The following is a 17,168-nucleotide window of genomic DNA, read 5'->3' as shown; positions in this document are numbered from 1 at the left end:
AAACTTGTACCTGGTTATTTTTTTTCCCCTCTTCTGGATATAGCTCAGTGCGTTTTCTCAATGGTAACCATGGTCTAGTAATTTAAAGCTTTTGAACCTTGTGAACAGATTCATTTAAAACCATATTCTGAAGGGTTTCCACTAAATGGAAAATGTCTTCTACCAGGAAACTACAGAAGAATTTACAACAGAAAATCTGATAAGTGTTCACTGAGGATGTGTTTACAGTAGTATCTAGAGTAAATCATTCAAAAAGTTCCTGATCATTGGAGTACAGCTGCAATTTTCCTTGCCTTCTCCTGATTGTTTTTTTTTTCTTTTAAATACAGTAAATATTTCAAATTTAGTAAAAATTCCCAAGAGGGAAAGGTCTTTCTAAAATATGAAATCATAAAAAAAAATGCCAATAGGTAGGAATAGTGACATTTTTACATCAGAAAAATTGAGTTAGTTGAGCAGATTTCTTTTTGATGCTATTCATTCAAAGACAACATTTTGGTTAACAAAAATCCTTGCAGAAGTTGAGGAGGCATGCCTACATCCTCAGATCCTGTGGCAATCACTGTGGTTTTGTCACTGATACTGATATTATTTTACATTCAGGTTACTAGATTTGAATGAATTTTGTATTCAAAACAAGTGATCATTGTTTATGTCTGAAGTTGACACAAATGCAATACTTGCAAGAAGAGGTTTTTCGCCTTTCTTCTTACCAAAAAGAGAAGATTTGAAGTTTTGTTGTTATTGCTGTTGTTGTTTTAAGAATAAAATGGTTGTTTATTGGTTACATACAATAAGAGCAACTGCTGTTGTTTTTCTTTTAATATTGCTCTCAGGCACTGATTTTTACTTTTCCCCTAAGGGCATCTCAGAGAAAAGTGATAAGAGAGTCCTTTAATAAGCACTCTTCCCTGCATATGTGCACATTCATATGAGTAATTAATCAAAACTAAAATAAAGCTCTGTAATGAATAGCTGAGTTATGGGCCATCTCCTGCATGCAGGGTCTCTCTCTTCCCTGGATCTCAATTTAGGTAATGGTGAGATTTTTCCATCAAGATAAAACGGTTAATACAACGTACATTTTAATAATTTAAACCTCCTCACTAACTGTTCTTTTAAGATCTTCTGTAAGATTTTTAGCATTATATTTTTGCATACTGAATATGGAATAAAGACACTACAAATGTATGTGTAATATATATATATATATATATTTCCATATATCCTGAGGAAGTGATTCATCTAAGTTGCTTTACTGATTTTTCCTCAAAGCCTCCTCCTGGCTTTTCATTCAAATATAAGTAACAACAAATCACACTGTGAAAGAATTATCTATAATATAGATTGTAGTTGAATAATAAGTTAAAATAATTTGGGGGATAAATTAGCATTGAACTATTCCAAAAATTAGGAGCACAGCCTTTCTTATTAGTAATGAGAGTCAGGCACTCTAAGCTGAAATGTTATCACCTGTGTGTTTCCTGCTATAAAATTATAACTCGATATTCAGTGCAAAGGCGATACTTGATTCTTTTGAAGCCCATTGTTGATGAAATTCCTTTGGGTCTCTGGCATTTCACCTCAGAAAAAGCACTGCCCAGGAATGCCACTGTAATAAAATATGTCAAACTCCCCTGTCTTTTAAGTACCCTCTCTTCAAATCCTTCTCTTGTCAATTCATGAAAACCACTCTTCCCATACTGGGAGGTTCTCTAGGACAAGCGTCTAGTCTGTAATAGCTAATATAAAAACTTGAATGTTTTAGTGCTCCTCTGAGATGCACATGGAAGGATAACTTTTCATATGCTGTGATGTAGGTCGGCTGCTGCCTGTTCAAGACACGAATAAATAACCATTTATATTGATGAGGAAACAAAAGATAATATCCACATACCTCTAAACTCTTCCTAAATCAGGCCGGACAACCAAATACCTTCCAACCTAGGGAAAAAGAAAAAGAAAAAGAAAGAAAGAGAACATTTTTTTTTAAAGACTCTGTATACTATATCATTTAGGAAGATTTCTAGACTTTATCTGTTCTGATTTAGACCAGCTACAGTAATGTTTATCATGCATATGCTTCAGCTAAAATTCCTCAATTTGATGCTAAATACACTTTTTATTTCCTACAGTTACTCTGACATTTTAAATAAGTCTAATTCTCAGAAACATTTTCTAAATTAAAGAATTATAGCCAGGCATGGTGGCACACACCTGTAGTCCCAGTGGCTTGGGAGGCTGAGACAGGAAGACGGTCAGTTCAAAGCTAGCCTCAACAACTTAGTGAGGCCCTAAGTAACTCAGCATGACTCTGTCTCTAAATAAAATATAAAAAGGGCTGGGGATGTGGTTTAATGTTTAAGTGTCCCTGGGTTCAATCCCCAGTTTAAAAAAATGATAAAATGTTTTGATAAAATGGGACTATGAACTAAACATAATTTCCAATGCATAGAATCCTGCTATAGTTGAAAAGTCAATGGAAAGAACAGAAAACATAAAATGTTATATGGTCTGTCTTAGAAACAAAGAAAAGAAATATCATAAATAATTGAAATTCACAGATAAGCCAAGGCTATCATTTTTAGTCAGTTAGCTCCACCTGTTTCCAGGCCTTTACAAAATTGAACACACAATTGCAAAACCATTGGCTTGAATAAAACTGCTTTTTTTTCCCCTGCCATATTGTCCAAAAAAAAAAAAAAGGAAAAGGGAATACAAAGAAACCACCCAATGACCCTAATAGTCCCTCCCTCTCTAAACTGGGATTGGAAGATGCTGATTATATTTAGTGGATAATCAAAGAACTGGATGAGATGAAAGAAACAGCGTAAATTAACCATGTCAGAAAACATGGTAAGCCACTCTGATGATTATAAGTCACTCTGTTTGTTGTCTTGTAGAACAAAAATCAGAATGGCTGACTACAGATTTTACTTTTCATCTGGATGCCGTGGTATTTTGCAGACACAGCATTTGGTTCAGGGGGAACGTTGGAGTTTTAAATTTGTGTGACACTGTGGTAATTTTTCACTGTGCTTCTTATTTTGTCTCTCCTAAATGATCAGTGTTACCACTAAGCATGGGCATGAGCAGTGTGGCATCTGCAAGTTCGATAAGAAAAAATGTAACACTAGGAAGCTTCTAGTCTGGTGTTAAGAGTCTTGAGGAATCCAAGGGGGAAGAGTTCAGGCTGATGAGAAGGCTTTGATGGGTAAAATATGCATCTGACTTAGTAGGTGGAGATGGCTCAGCAGGATGTCTGTGACTGTCTTGTGTCTAGCCCACTGCTGCTGCACTGGCCCCAAATTGAAAAGACAAGAAAAATAATTAAGAATTTTCTTGCTGAAGTATTTAACCTTTAAGGAAATAGAAAAGAAAGACAGAAATTTAGAGGAAAGAAGCCCATTAAAATTTAATGGCAATTGGGTTGAGGCTGTAGCTCAGTGGTGGAGCATTTGCCTTGCATGTGTGAGGTACTGGGTTAGATCGATCCTCGGCACCACATAAAAATAAAGAAAGAAAGAATATGTGGGACATTATGTCTAAAAAAAAATTAATGGCAATTTACTCTACATTGGAAAGTTGTAGAGTGAGCAAAATGGATTTGTTTGGGCTGTCCCAAAGGTGAAGTAATTTCAAAAGTAACTATTTAATGCAGAAGGGTCATAGACAAACTCACTTTGAAACATGTTTAAAAAACACCATTCTCAGGGCTAAGGCCACGAGTTCAGTGGTAAAGCACTTACCTAGCGTGTGTGAGGCCCTGGGTTCAGTACCCACATCACCACAAAGAAAAAAGAAAGAACTCATCATTCTGAATTTCATCATTTCTGGTTAGTCAGATACAAAGCACTCACAGAGTTTCAAAATCACAGCATGATTTTTCTTGGACCTAGACAGGAACCATAATGTAAAATGATATAACAAGTAGCTTTCTGTGCAGGTTCATGTTCTGGTACTTGGTGGTAAGTTTCCACATAGGCAGATTTGTACAGATGGAAAATGAGATCCTCGAGAAAAACCATGGGTCGTCTGTAACTACACTGAAGCTGTATCCCTGCTCTCCTCTTGTCCCAGTGTCTTCTGTCTCTAAAGTCTTAGCTCCATGGGATCCTAATTGTCCTCTGTACTGAGGCAAGAGGCAAGGCCACTGTGGAAACACATCACCTGGAATAAAGGGATGACTCTAAGACTTGCCACTTGTATTCCAAAACCAAATCCCTCGCTTCACAGCCTGTGGCCCAAATCACTGATAACTACCTAGGAAATTAGCCGGTAAAAGGCCATTTTTAGAGAATAGCTGGGAGATGGGTAAAGCAAGATGAATAAAAGCAGGAATCAGAGGAAATATTTCCTCACAGATCAAATGGGACGTTTTTAAAAATAAGTAGTACCCTTTTGCCTTCAGTTTTCCAATCAATAAAAGAGTAAACAAATACAATGCTACATGGTGTGCCGTTTGAAGTAATGAAGATAGCACAGGCCTTGGGACTGACTACTAGGTTTGCATTCTTTGTTTTTTGTTTATGTTGTTGTTGTTGTTTGGTACCAGAGATTAAACCCAGGGATACCTAACCAATGAGCCACATCCCCAGCCCTTTTTTATATTTTATTTAGAGACAAGGTCTTGCTAAATTGCTCAGGGCCTAGCTGAGTTGCTAAGGCTGGCTTTGAACTCATGATCCTCCTGCTGAGAGTCTCCTGAGCCGCTGGGATTACAGTGTTGCTCCACAGCACCCAGCTCGAATTCACATTATCAGTTCATCACTTTTTAATTCTGACAATTTGTTAATTCATTTGTCTACATCTCACTTTCTTAACCTGTAAAATGGGAATGATATAATATTTTGTGAGTACAAAATTTAATTAATATACTAACTAACCTAGGTATTAATATTGAATGAGTTGTGCATTTTAAAGGTGACTGCATGTACAATTCACAACAAATTGTTCCTATTTTATTTAGGATAATTATTTCCCAAGAATCTCATACTTTCCATTTCTAAGATGTTTGGAATAGATGTACATATTGTCAGTGTTCTTGTATTCACTCATATTTCATTGAATGAGAAAGGATAAAATTCCCAATTTGGTGGGTGAAAAAACAAATAGAAATAGGCAATGCCAGGATTTTTTTTTAATATAGCAGCCACAATATAAACAAGCTATATTCTACCTCTCTGGTCACATTGCAATGAGAAGATTTAGGGATACACAATGAAGGTTGAAGGTTTTAACTCCAGGAAATGTAGACAATTTCCAGCTTTCTTTCAAAATCATCTTTCTTGTCAGGTTCTGAATAAAAACTTCTGCTTTAGGGAAGATTACCAGAGGTAAATAAGTATGATAAATAGGCAGGTTGGAATGGATAGCAAAAGCTGAGCTTCCACAGCTAGCATCAAAGAATTCCACTACTAAAAACACTGAGGATTCTTTATGCTGCTTTTTCCCTGGCATTAGCACAATACTATGGGTCAAGTGCGTGGTAAGAGCTCCATAGTATGTTGAATGTGTGAATACATGGTAGGAATATGGCCCATTTTCCTTGGAAGTATTCCAAAAGGTGTTATCTATTCTAGGAGATAGAGATGGCTTCTAATAACCAATACTGATATTCTTAACCCTGTGTGGAGGTGGAAACTCAGAACTCTTTGACCTTGACTATTGTGGATTTCAACATTGTGTTAATACACTATCAACATCCTCCACCTCTATTCATTGGCCTTGTGCATCTCTAGACTGAGCCTGATTAGAATAAGGATGTTTCAAGACCTTCTGTTCCAAACCCTTTATAATTGCCATGTTCTTAACAAAATACAGTATTCCATAGATGGTTTATCTTTTGCTTTGTGAACCTGATCATATAAGAAATGCCATAGCAAATGAGCTCAGTGATCCATGTAGGTAAGTCTGTTTTCAGCAGTGGCCCCAAAGAATAGTCTTTGAGAGATTGTGGTTTCTATGTAGATATTATGTAAGTGAACTTCTCCAACATCTCCTAATAGTTCACCAACAATCTCTCATATGAGAACTCACTTAATCATTTTGAATATTATAAACTAAAAATAAATTTCCACCAACCCTCCCTAAATTTTAGCAAAGTTCCTCACTAAACAAAGAAATTTCAGCATTCAAATGATGATGAATACTAAACTATGATAAAAAAAAAAACAATTCGCTAGAAAGGGACTGTGATCCATACAAGGCATTTTTAATCAGCACTAGACATACAGGTGAATTTCTAAGTAAAACATTAATTTCATAGATTTCAATCTACCTCTATTCCTTTTATTGTCTTTTCTCATTCCCCAAGAATGTTTTTGTTTTTTTTCGTTTACAGATTTTGTGATGTTTGCTTTACCCAAACACAGAGATATCACCAGAGAATCACCCTCCTGGTTGATTTGTAACATCTAGATGAAGCTAATAATGATAAATTGTTCCACCACAGCAAATTTTTAGAAGACTCAGGTGTTAAAAAAAAAAATTCAATTTGTGAACATAACAAAGCTCAGTTGAATTAACAAAGGCGACTTCAATTGAATAGCATGTGCAGGGTAAAAGATATTTTTTGTACCTCTATAAAGGAAACTTTTTTTTCTTTTTACACATACATCATTCAAGTACCAGGGGGAAAAAAATCCCTCTCAGGCACTGTTTATTGAAAAATTTCATGAGAGCCAATCTCCCTTTTCCAGCAGAGCATCAACCTACCTTTCTAAAAGGGGAGCAGATGATGCTTTTGAAAATACTGCCTGCATGTTGCAACACATTTATTTAAAAATGCTGTTTCTATTATGCTCGAACACTCAGAGTAAAACCTTGTCATAAATGGTGTTATCACCAGGAATGGCAAGTTGTTTTCATGCAAGAAGTTCAAAATCTCCTCTGATGTGGTCAATTAAGGGAGCTTTATATAACTCCTTAGGACCAACTGAGGGTACATTTTGTTGTCATTTTTTTTTTTATAGTTGGGTTCTCATATCCTTCTGACCTACATAGCATGGGGGGGTCAGCCATCAGCTGGCACTTCTCAGAGTTGTTCAAGGAGAGACTGGCAATTTGTGTGCTGGTTTCTGTGTGCGTCTATTTATATGTTCAGCTATAGATCGACCTATCATCCTTTCTCTCTGTTCCATTACTTACCATTGACACACTTCATGAACAAAAGTTCTTTGGTGTGAACGTGATCTTAGAGTAGATTTCTACAAAGTGCCATAGTCCTTTATCCGAAGATCGAGGTGTGCAAAGAAAACCCTGGCTCGGTACTCCCTCCTCTGTGTCAGATTTTGACCTCAAGACCTATCTTAGTGCAGTTTGTAGCTGGTTTGAAGAGTTCCTTTCCTCTATCCTGGAAAGGGACAGTGGGAGGTGGGCGGAGAAAGCACTCTGGCTATTCTTCTCTTCAGAGTGGTCAGCAACCTAGTGTCGTTTCCTGGGACCTCTACTCCCATTCAGACACCACCCATTAGTTTCAGCTGTGAAGTTCAGTGTGCAAAGCACTAAGGGATAATGTCTCACTTACATGAGCCATATTCTTGCTCCTTATTGATTTTTAAGATCACAATTACATTAAATGCCAAACTTGAAAATCAAGGCAAAGTGGCACTCAAGAAGAAATCTGATTACTATTTAAGAGGAAAAGGAAAATCTAAGAAGGTTTTGAGTGCCAGAAATAGATCATTGCATTGTAGACAGTTTAAATGGTGTTTATCTTTAATATGTGTGGTATCTGTGATTATACATGGATATCTCTTGGGAAATAGCATGTTTAGATCAAGGAACAATAAAGAACTTGGTGTTGGCTCTTTTGAAAATGTTAAAAACTCCGTGGAAAGTACAAGCTTTGTGTGGCTTGTGTTTTTGGGAAAAAAAAAATGGTTTAGAGGAGAAATTCAGTCTTCAAAGGCAAGGGCACTTCCTTAAGTGTGTATTTATTTAATTTGTGTGGCATTGTGGTAGGCCCTTAGAGTAATACAGAAGATGAATCAAACATGCATTCAACCCACAAAGAGCACTCGTTCAGTTAAGAGAAGAAAGTCATAAACAAAACATATCAAATAAAGTGATTCGTGATACAGCAGAGGGCCACTTGACTTGCGGTGACAACTAAGGAGAGGAAGGAGACTAGTGAAGGATTTCTTAAAGAAAATTCTGTTGTTTAAACCATTGTCATGAGGATGTTCAAATGGTCTCCAGAAATCACCTTCAGCCACAAGAGATTACAGAGGCTGATAGGGAGGTGTAAAATGTCCACATCCCATTGAAAGTGTTAAGTTCATGCCTGCTTTGTGTATGCCAATTAGTGGGGTAGAAGGAGGACGTACTGGGTCAGAGTTAAAAGCAAATAAAACTTTACTTTCTTTTTTCTTTTTTTTTTTCCAGTTCTGGGCAGTATTTCCCCTTTCTTAAAAAACATCATTTGTTCACTTAAATATTTCCCAGGCTCCTACTTCTAAGGAACAAATGGGGTGTTTAGGATTTTAGTAAGATCACCCTGTATAAAACCATTAGGTAGTTCAAGATTATAGAAGTTTGAAGGTTTTGACTGCATATGATTATTGTAGTATACAATTACCCAGTTACCTTGTGAGAAAATCAGATCAGATCAGAGAAAAAGTACCAAGGCCTACCCAAAAGTGCTGTCCTCATTTATTCACTAAGGTCAGTGTTATCAACAGGGAGCGACTTTGCCACTGCGGGATATTTGCCATTATCAGGATACTGTTTTGTTTGTCCTCATTTGGGGATGGGTGCAACTAGTCTCCAGTGGGGAGAGGCCAAAGATGCCACGGAACACCTTAACATGCCAAAGACAACCCACCACATTGAAGACTCTCGCAAAGCCAAAAGGCCAAGGTTGAAAATCCTGGCCTAGGTTTATAGTCCTCCTTCACCCACCAGTTGTGAGCCCCAGAAATAATGAAGATTGCCTGGAGAGGTCTGATATTTATACACCCCCATGAAAGAACAGTTACCTCAGCTATATATTCAAAGAACCCAGCTAGACTTTGGTCATGTCATCAGAAGCAAGAGCACAAGGCCAAGGAGGGAGGAGTGAGAAGGAACAGACATACCCAGAATACAGCTTCTTCTGGGCACAGAAATGTGCAAGCAGAGGTCCTAGTCAACAGACTGAAATGGGCTTCCAGGCAAGAGAGGCCAGCAGTGGAGTTACATCCAGAGGCCTCACTTCTCAAGGGCCAACTGAGCTATTGAAAGCTAGCCACAACTCCTATCTGTTCACTGGCAGCAAGAATTTACCCTTTCTTCCCTTTTTTTTTTTTTTTTTTTTGTTCCCTCACCTTAGGGCTTTTTGTTTGGACCTCAACTCAGAGCCGCTCATTCATCCTTACCCCAAGTCTCCATAACACCATTCCCCCACCCTGCTCAGCCTGCCCCAGCTGGGTACTCCCACTGGGCTACATGGTCACAGCAGATGGAAAATGGTGATGGACGAACCTGTTCTTTTTTTTACTTTTTTTTTCCTATTTGTTCTTTTAAATAGATATGACAGTAGAATGTATTTTGATGTATGATGCATACATGGAGTCTGACTTCCCATTCTTGTGGTTGCACATGACATGGAGGTACGCTGGTGGTGCATTCATATGTGAATATAGGAAAGTTATATCTGATTCATTCTACTGATTTTCCCATTCTCATCTCCCCTCCCTTCCTTTCATTCCCCTTTGTATAATCCAATGAACTTCTGTTCCCCTCTCCATCCTTATTTTGTGTTAGTATCTGCATGTCAGAACATTTGGCCTTGGGTTTTTTAGGGATTGGCTTATTTCACTTAGCATGATAGGAAGAACCTGTTCTTATAGCCAAGGGGGCACTGGAGACAATGTGTTCCTATAAACCAAGGGTAGGAATATGAACTCCTTTCTGCAAATAAATATTTTGATAGACAGGAATTAAACTCTGAGTTTGCAGTTTTGTAAAGTGTTCTAAAATTCTGATGAACTTTTGTGTTTGTTTATTTCTTTGTATTTTAGATCTCAAAGACCCAATTTAAAGTTGGCAGTTCAGTAGTATTTTTTATGACCCAATGATATGTAACTCTTCTAGGCAACTCCAGGCAGCTTTGTTGGCTCCCCTAGGAACCTGAAATAATCTATGCTAAAAGGAATTTGCAGTTGGGAGACATAGTCTCCATCCCTCCATTATCCCATTTGTTTCTCACATGAGCCCAGGAAGGTTGGAGCTCTTGGAGTACATTGCTTAGCATTTGGTGGGTGCACAATAAATAGTTGATAAATTAACAAATGCCCAAGTATTTTGAAATGGGAAAAAAATTCCCATTGTTAAAATAGCTTTGTGCATCGAAACATGGTTTCTTGGGGACAGATCTAGGGCCTTGGGTAATTGGCTGCTCACTCAGGGCTTTCATACTACCTCTCTAGGTTTTTCTGGACTAGGATAGACACACAGCCCTGGGAGTCCAGCATGGCACTAAACTAGTCCCTGTATCCCAGAGTGGCCACTCATTTCATAGAGTGAGCTGTTTAGGGCCTAAGCACTTAGGCACTGCCTTATTCCCTTGTACATCTTCAAGTAGGGCAGTCACCCAGGGCAGTTCCATCAGAGACAGTGCTCTCCTGCTCTGTGAAGCAGAGAACCTTGCCTTTGATTTATTTTGTATTTCACCACAGGGCTGAGCATACCCTAGAGGCATTTAATCTGTTGACTTGAATTGATCTCCGATGCTGGGCTTGGCCTGATGTGAACCTTCACACTGTAGGACTCAGCAAGTCATTGGAACTCATTTTGCTTTAAATCCGAGGCCCCTGATGGTTCCAACCAACTTTCTCTGAGGTCCATGGGTCTGGTCAAAAGATCATAGCTCTGACACAAGATGCAGTTAAAGCAAAGACATGCTCTTCCAAGTCTGTAGGTTGAAGATAACCAGAGGTGGCAATAATGTCAATCTCCTCCTCAAAAAATATCATTTACTCAAATAATAGTGTAAATTTTGGTCCTAATTTACCTTTGTAAACTTATTCTTCATTACTCATTTACATCATCTATGTGCTCCAGCCAAGCTGAACCGTTTCCTCCTGGCAAGAATGGCCTCTCCCTTCTGTCCTTCTGCCCACTGCCCATCTCCCTATAACCCAACACATCTGATTCATTCACTCTCTTGTTCAGCAAATATTGATTATGCATCTACTAAGTGTCAGACAGTATGCTCAGTGCTTGGAATACAGAGATAAGAAAGAATCTGCAAGTCATCTGAGGAGCTTAATTTCTTTGCCAACTGTTTACATGAAACAAATTGATGAAATAGTTATCAAGTGTGATGTCTCGTTAGTAGAGAAATTAATAGGATCCTATGATAAACTAACAGGAGATTCATACTTGGAAGGTGAGGTCTTGGGAGACTCCCTGGAGAGATCTCACTCAGGCTGAGCACTCAAGCCAAGTGAGAGTTGGAGGAAGAACATTCCAGCATGAGGAACAGCCAACGTGACTTTGAGACAGGAAAACTCCTCCAGCAAGCCTGCTTCTGTGATACTTTTTCTCATCACATCACCAACCTACCCATGTGACCCCAGTCAGGAATAACCATGTTCCTTCCCTTCCATGCACCTTATAGGTTCCTCTTGTGATATGTCTCACTCTCTCTGCCTCCGAATAAGGTCATCTATCTCTCCTTGCTTGAGGTCATGTGCATATCACAGTCACTTTTGGCAGTGATTACTCAAGACAGTGGTGACCCTTGGCTCTTTCTGTCAATTTCTCCAAACTACCGCCCTTTGAAAGGTGGATTAATAGGATAGACTCTCAGGTCAAGCAGAGACAGGACAGCTTTCCTATGGAAGTAGCAAGTTAATATTCCTTCCAACAGGCAGCAGTGCCAACTGTTTGATCATTTTTTCAGATGTTTTTGCTAGAGAAATGACACAACTCCAGGGCATCTTGAGAATTAAAAAGTGATATGTCTTACTAGACCATGTGGTGCACTAGCAGTTCAGGAGGTTGAGGTGGGAGGATCTCAAGTACAAGGCCAGGCCAGGAAACTTAGTGGGACCCTGTCTCACAATAAAAAATAAAAATTGCTGGGGATGTAGTTCAGTAGTAGAGCACCCCTGGGTTCAATGCCCAGTACTGCAAAAAAAAAAAAAAAAAAAAAAAAAAGAAAAAAAAAGAAAAAAAAGAAAGAAAGAAACAAAAAATGATAGGCTGTTATCACAGGGATATAGTCTAGAGGTGGCTATGCAGGAGCTATCAACCATATGACTTAGATTGGAATGCCAAATGGAACATGTGTCATACTTAAAAATAAATATATATGATATGAAAGCAGTAAGTGTTAGAGAAAGGGGAATAATTATATAAAACAGGGCTGGGATATAGCTCAGTTGGTAGAGTGCTTGCTTCACATGCACAAGGCCCTCAGCACCAAAAAAAAAAAAAAAAATGCTGTTTTTATAAAACAACTCATGATCAGCATAAGGAAACTGTCTTGGGAAGTAAATTAAAGTCACTGGTAAATAAGGGTTAAAAATCAAAGCACCAAAAAATGGTTTTGTGGAAGAACAGTGTTCTGCAATTGTCCTATTATGATATTGAATTCTGCTTGAATAAATTAGGACTGGTGTTCTCTTGTTTAGCTGTCATTAAAGAACTCAGTGGTAAATGTCAGTATCCCTACTAAGACCCCACTGAGTTTCGTGAAATTCTCCAAAAACCTCTCTAACCAAATTTATATGCTCTGCATGTTTGACCATCTTAATGTGTGAAACTGACTGAGAGATCTAAGACTAACTGTACACAGCTCAATTCCAATTTGTTTGTTTTTTAACAATGTCTTTGACATGTTATACATTATGTCACGTTACAATTTGATGGAAAATGACTTCCTGTATCCAACAAGAAATACATTTTTAAGAAACATGGCAACTACACTGTTATTTTCCTTGCTGTTTTCAATGGCAGACATTTTGCCACATCCTCTTTCTTCAGAATTATCAGCAAAAGAATTCACTCCTGCTAAAGACGGTGGCTTAGAAGAGCGACCTTCTTATCTGTCCATTTCCAAAGAGCAAACTAAAACGCTTTGTATTTTACCTAGGATATGTCACCTTTAAAAAGACTCCAGCATCATGAGTTCCACGAATGATATTGGAAAGTTTGCAAGTTTTCATTTCAAGAAGGGGAAATTGTCCCATTTGGAGCTTAAGGCAGAGAGCTACATGCCATATTCTCTGAAAACAGCCAATGTCCTTCAGTACAGTTTATCTGTGGTCTGCCTTGGTGTTGTCCACAGCTAACACTTAGTAGTACAGAGCAGTCCTTCAAGGAGCAAAGAAACATTCATTCAACACAATCAGTAAAGGGAGAGTAAGAGGGAGGTGATGGGGGTCAGGGGGTCGGGGGTAATATAGGAGCTGGGGAAGAAGAAGAAGAATTCTTATAAAAGTTTGGTGATATCTGAAACAGAGTTAGGGGTCCTGGCGGGATTCCTCCCCCTTTTAACAACAAAGTGCAGAGTGAAAGAATATGCTCAGCTTACTTTGTCTTCCTATTTCGTTTGATCTGAAAGAACAATCAGAGACGGCTGATTTCTGAAGACTGTTCAGAATAGAGAGATGGCGGATGCCCCCAGTCATAGCCATCATTGTCAACAGGAGGCATCCCAGATACTGACACCAGCACCTGGAAACGCTCAGATGCTCCACACTTCATCTTTCATTTCAAAATCTACCGCTGGGAATTCTCTTTGTACGATGCATTGGATGATAAGTGTTTAGAGGAAGACCGGATCCTGAAGGAGATTAAAGCGTGGACCCTCAGGCACTAAAAATGAACGCTGGAGGATTCAGATATTTTAAGGTTAAAGCAGAGATGTTGCTGAGAAAAGCAGAGATGGACACCGAGACATGGAGAGAAAACTGAAATTGAGAGAGGCCGCATAAAAGAAAGAAAATTGTCTCTACCTAGACCCAAACCTCTCATTTGACCTCTGGTTGGTCATGTGGGTCCCTCTCTACCTGCACACCAACTAGCCTCATTAAGTAATCAGACAGTTTGGCATAATGTTCAAAATAATGAGAAGGACTCTTTACCGCAAAGGAATCTAAGACAAGTTCAAAATCCCCTTGGAGGATTTCTGCCAAGAAATTTAGCACCTTTGTATCCTAGATAAAGGCCTCAAGTTTTAAGGGATGGAGCAGGTTAACCTTTTTTTTTTTTAAATCAGTTTTTAAAGATATGGATGTCACTGACTGTGTTAAATATCTAAAAGTCATCTTAACTAGAGTGCAGGATTGTATTGCAGGCATAGAAAAGTTAGAGAAGGGGTTATAAGAACTTGAGGTTTTCCTAATTCTTAATTTTGTGGGAAAGGAATACCTCTCAAAAATAATTTCCATGCACTTCTTAAACCATAAAATAGAGTGGATGTTTAGGTTGGTTGGTCAGTGTTTGTTTTAAAACAAGAATACAACTTCACTGGAATACATTTCATTTTATCTCCACATAGGGTGACTTCTGAGGCTATAGATGGTTGTATGGCTACCCATTTGTTGTATATGAGCATCAAGAGATATGATTTGTTTCTATCCTGAAGCTATCCACTGTCTCTGGGGACATGCGAAGTACACTTCTAGGAAATATAAAACTTTGAAAAAGTCAAAAAACCTAATATTTGGGGTTCCTGCTTTTTACCCTATATTTTTTCACCCAACTTAGCAACTCGTTAAATATAGTTAATAAAATACAAGTTTAGTTTTTAGATTCTCGCCTGTGACACAGTGAAACTGGCCCCATAGATAAAAGAAAGTTCCTTAACCTTAAATATCAAGTTCATTAGCAAATGTGCTCTTGTGTCTTTTTATTTAAAGAAAGGGAAATAATAGTAAAAATGATAAGTACTTATAATACCTTTGCATATCTGTGATTTACCTCTTCAGTTGTATATAAACCTCTACAAAGTAAATCAGTGATTTTATCAAACTGATTTTTAGTTAGTTTTATTCCCTAAGAAATTATTTAAAGTTCCTCATCTGTGATTATTAAAATTTTCCCTACTACTTATGAAGGAAAACGTTTTAATCTTTGAAGAAATAAAATAATTGGTAAAGTGCTCTAGAGTATAATAAAAGCAGATGAAAGAAATTTGAAATCAGTCTTTGCTATTTCTAAAGAAGCTAAAAATTTTGAGGATATAATCACAGTTCTTCCATGCTTTTTTCTGGCAATATAGAGATAGTTAAGTGAAAAGAGACCAGGAATGGTACCAATAACAGCAGCCGGTGCCCTGGGGCAGGATTAAGAAGAAATAGACATAAAGACATGAGAAGTGTATGCAGGGATGTTTGCTCACATCAGCAACAGGGACACAAAACTGTGGTCTGTTTTATAAACAAAACGCCGCAGTCATCATGCTGCAGATACAATTTTAATCTGTATTCCAACAACTTATGATCCCCTTGATTTTCAACAACAATAAACTTTGATATACTTATTACTATATTAGCTTTAAGCTTTGCCTTGCTTTTATAAAAAAAAAATTGAATTGTTACTGTGTTTGAAAGGAACCCTATTTCTGAAAGAAAACCAAGGTCCAAATTTCTAATCAGTTTTTACCAAAATGCACATTCAAAATCGATTACCACATTCTTTTTTTGTGTGTGTGCCAACATAACTTTGAAATTTCAATAACATTTCTAAAACAAGTATAAAGGTAATTTTGCATAAAATAGGAACAAAAGCTTTGATGTCCTTTTGGAAGAGAATCTCCACTAAAATGATAAGATACTGTATTTACATATACTCATTTCTTTTGAGAAAAATATCCCTAATATAAGGACTATGGTATTTTCCAAACATTTCCACACACATACACAAACAGAAATATACATAAATCAGGGATGAGTTTTGAAATCCCATAAAGCTAAGAGAATGAATATTTCTTTTTTTGGCAGGGGCCAGGTACCAGGGATTGAACTCAGAGGCACTCAACCACTGAGCCACATTCCCAGCCCTATTTTGTATTTCATTTAGAGACAGGGTCTCACTTAGTTAATTAGGACTTCATTAAATTGCTGAGACTGGCTTTGAACTTGTGATCCTCCTGACTCAGCCTTCTGAGCTGCTGGAATTAGAGGCTTGCGCCATCACACAAGGCCCAAAAGAATATTTCTAATGTTAACTTGCAATAGAATTGAAATCACCAATGACTTGAAATATTATAGGCCACATACATCTAGAAATGAGGAAGTCTACATTGCTTGAACAGCCATGGGTGGGATTGTGATACTGAAACTCACTCAAGTTGGCTTTCTATTTGGAAGTCCAATAAATTTGTTATATATTTCTATATGTCACCTGGCTCAGATAGTTCAAGATTTAGTTCACATTTGGTCTATCAGGTGAAACTTGCCAGATCAAGTTGCACAGGCATGATTCAGTAAAATTATCATTTTCAATGAAATTCCTACACTTGGGCTGTTCTGAGTTACTGGCCAGAACTTTTTCAAGGAAAACAGGGAACAATTTGAAATGGTGTTGGAGCTAAGTTTTTAGCCTTTGACTTACCTCGGCCACCCCTACTAGTTCCTTGCACAGATTTCAAATTACCACTGGTGGGGAAGTAGGTTCCAAATGAACAATTATGATGCAACGATGGAAAGTGGTCATATCAGTGGTGTGTGCAAGACTTGTAGCTGGCACAGAAATAGTCTCAGGTTACTTGGCATCCACTCCATCTAAATGCTCATTTTTCTATCTTGTGCTTCTGGCATTAAAAAAAAAAATCCTGAAAGTTATTTTTAATGTGTCTAAAATATGTGTGTGTTTCTGGCTTATCACCTTAGACCTAGTTTTGTTTACCTCCCTACTGTACAAATAGATTCTATTATAATATATGATGAATGAGAGTTTAATGGGCTTCTACCCTTCTCCAAATATTTTATAAAATGTTCCCTGAAATGTCTGTTTGCATTTACTGAGTAATTGGCATAGGGGAAATCAGTGGGGGACTGTCTTACCTCCTCCTGATATCTATTGTGACTCTTATAGTAAAAAATTAAAACTGAAAATTAAATATTTGATTGTTGGAGCTTTTTATTTTTTAGAAAATTACTAAAATCTGTACATACTCCAGGGTGAACATGTCAGGGGTTATCTTTTCAACCCACTTTATCAGTCCTCTC

Source organism: Urocitellus parryii, chromosome 14, assembly GCF_045843805.1.
Source record: "Urocitellus parryii isolate mUroPar1 chromosome 14, mUroPar1.hap1, whole genome shotgun sequence".
Taxonomy (NCBI): Eukaryota; Metazoa; Chordata; class Mammalia; order Rodentia; family Sciuridae; genus Urocitellus; species Urocitellus parryii.
Note: the sequence above shows the minus strand (reverse complement) of the source record.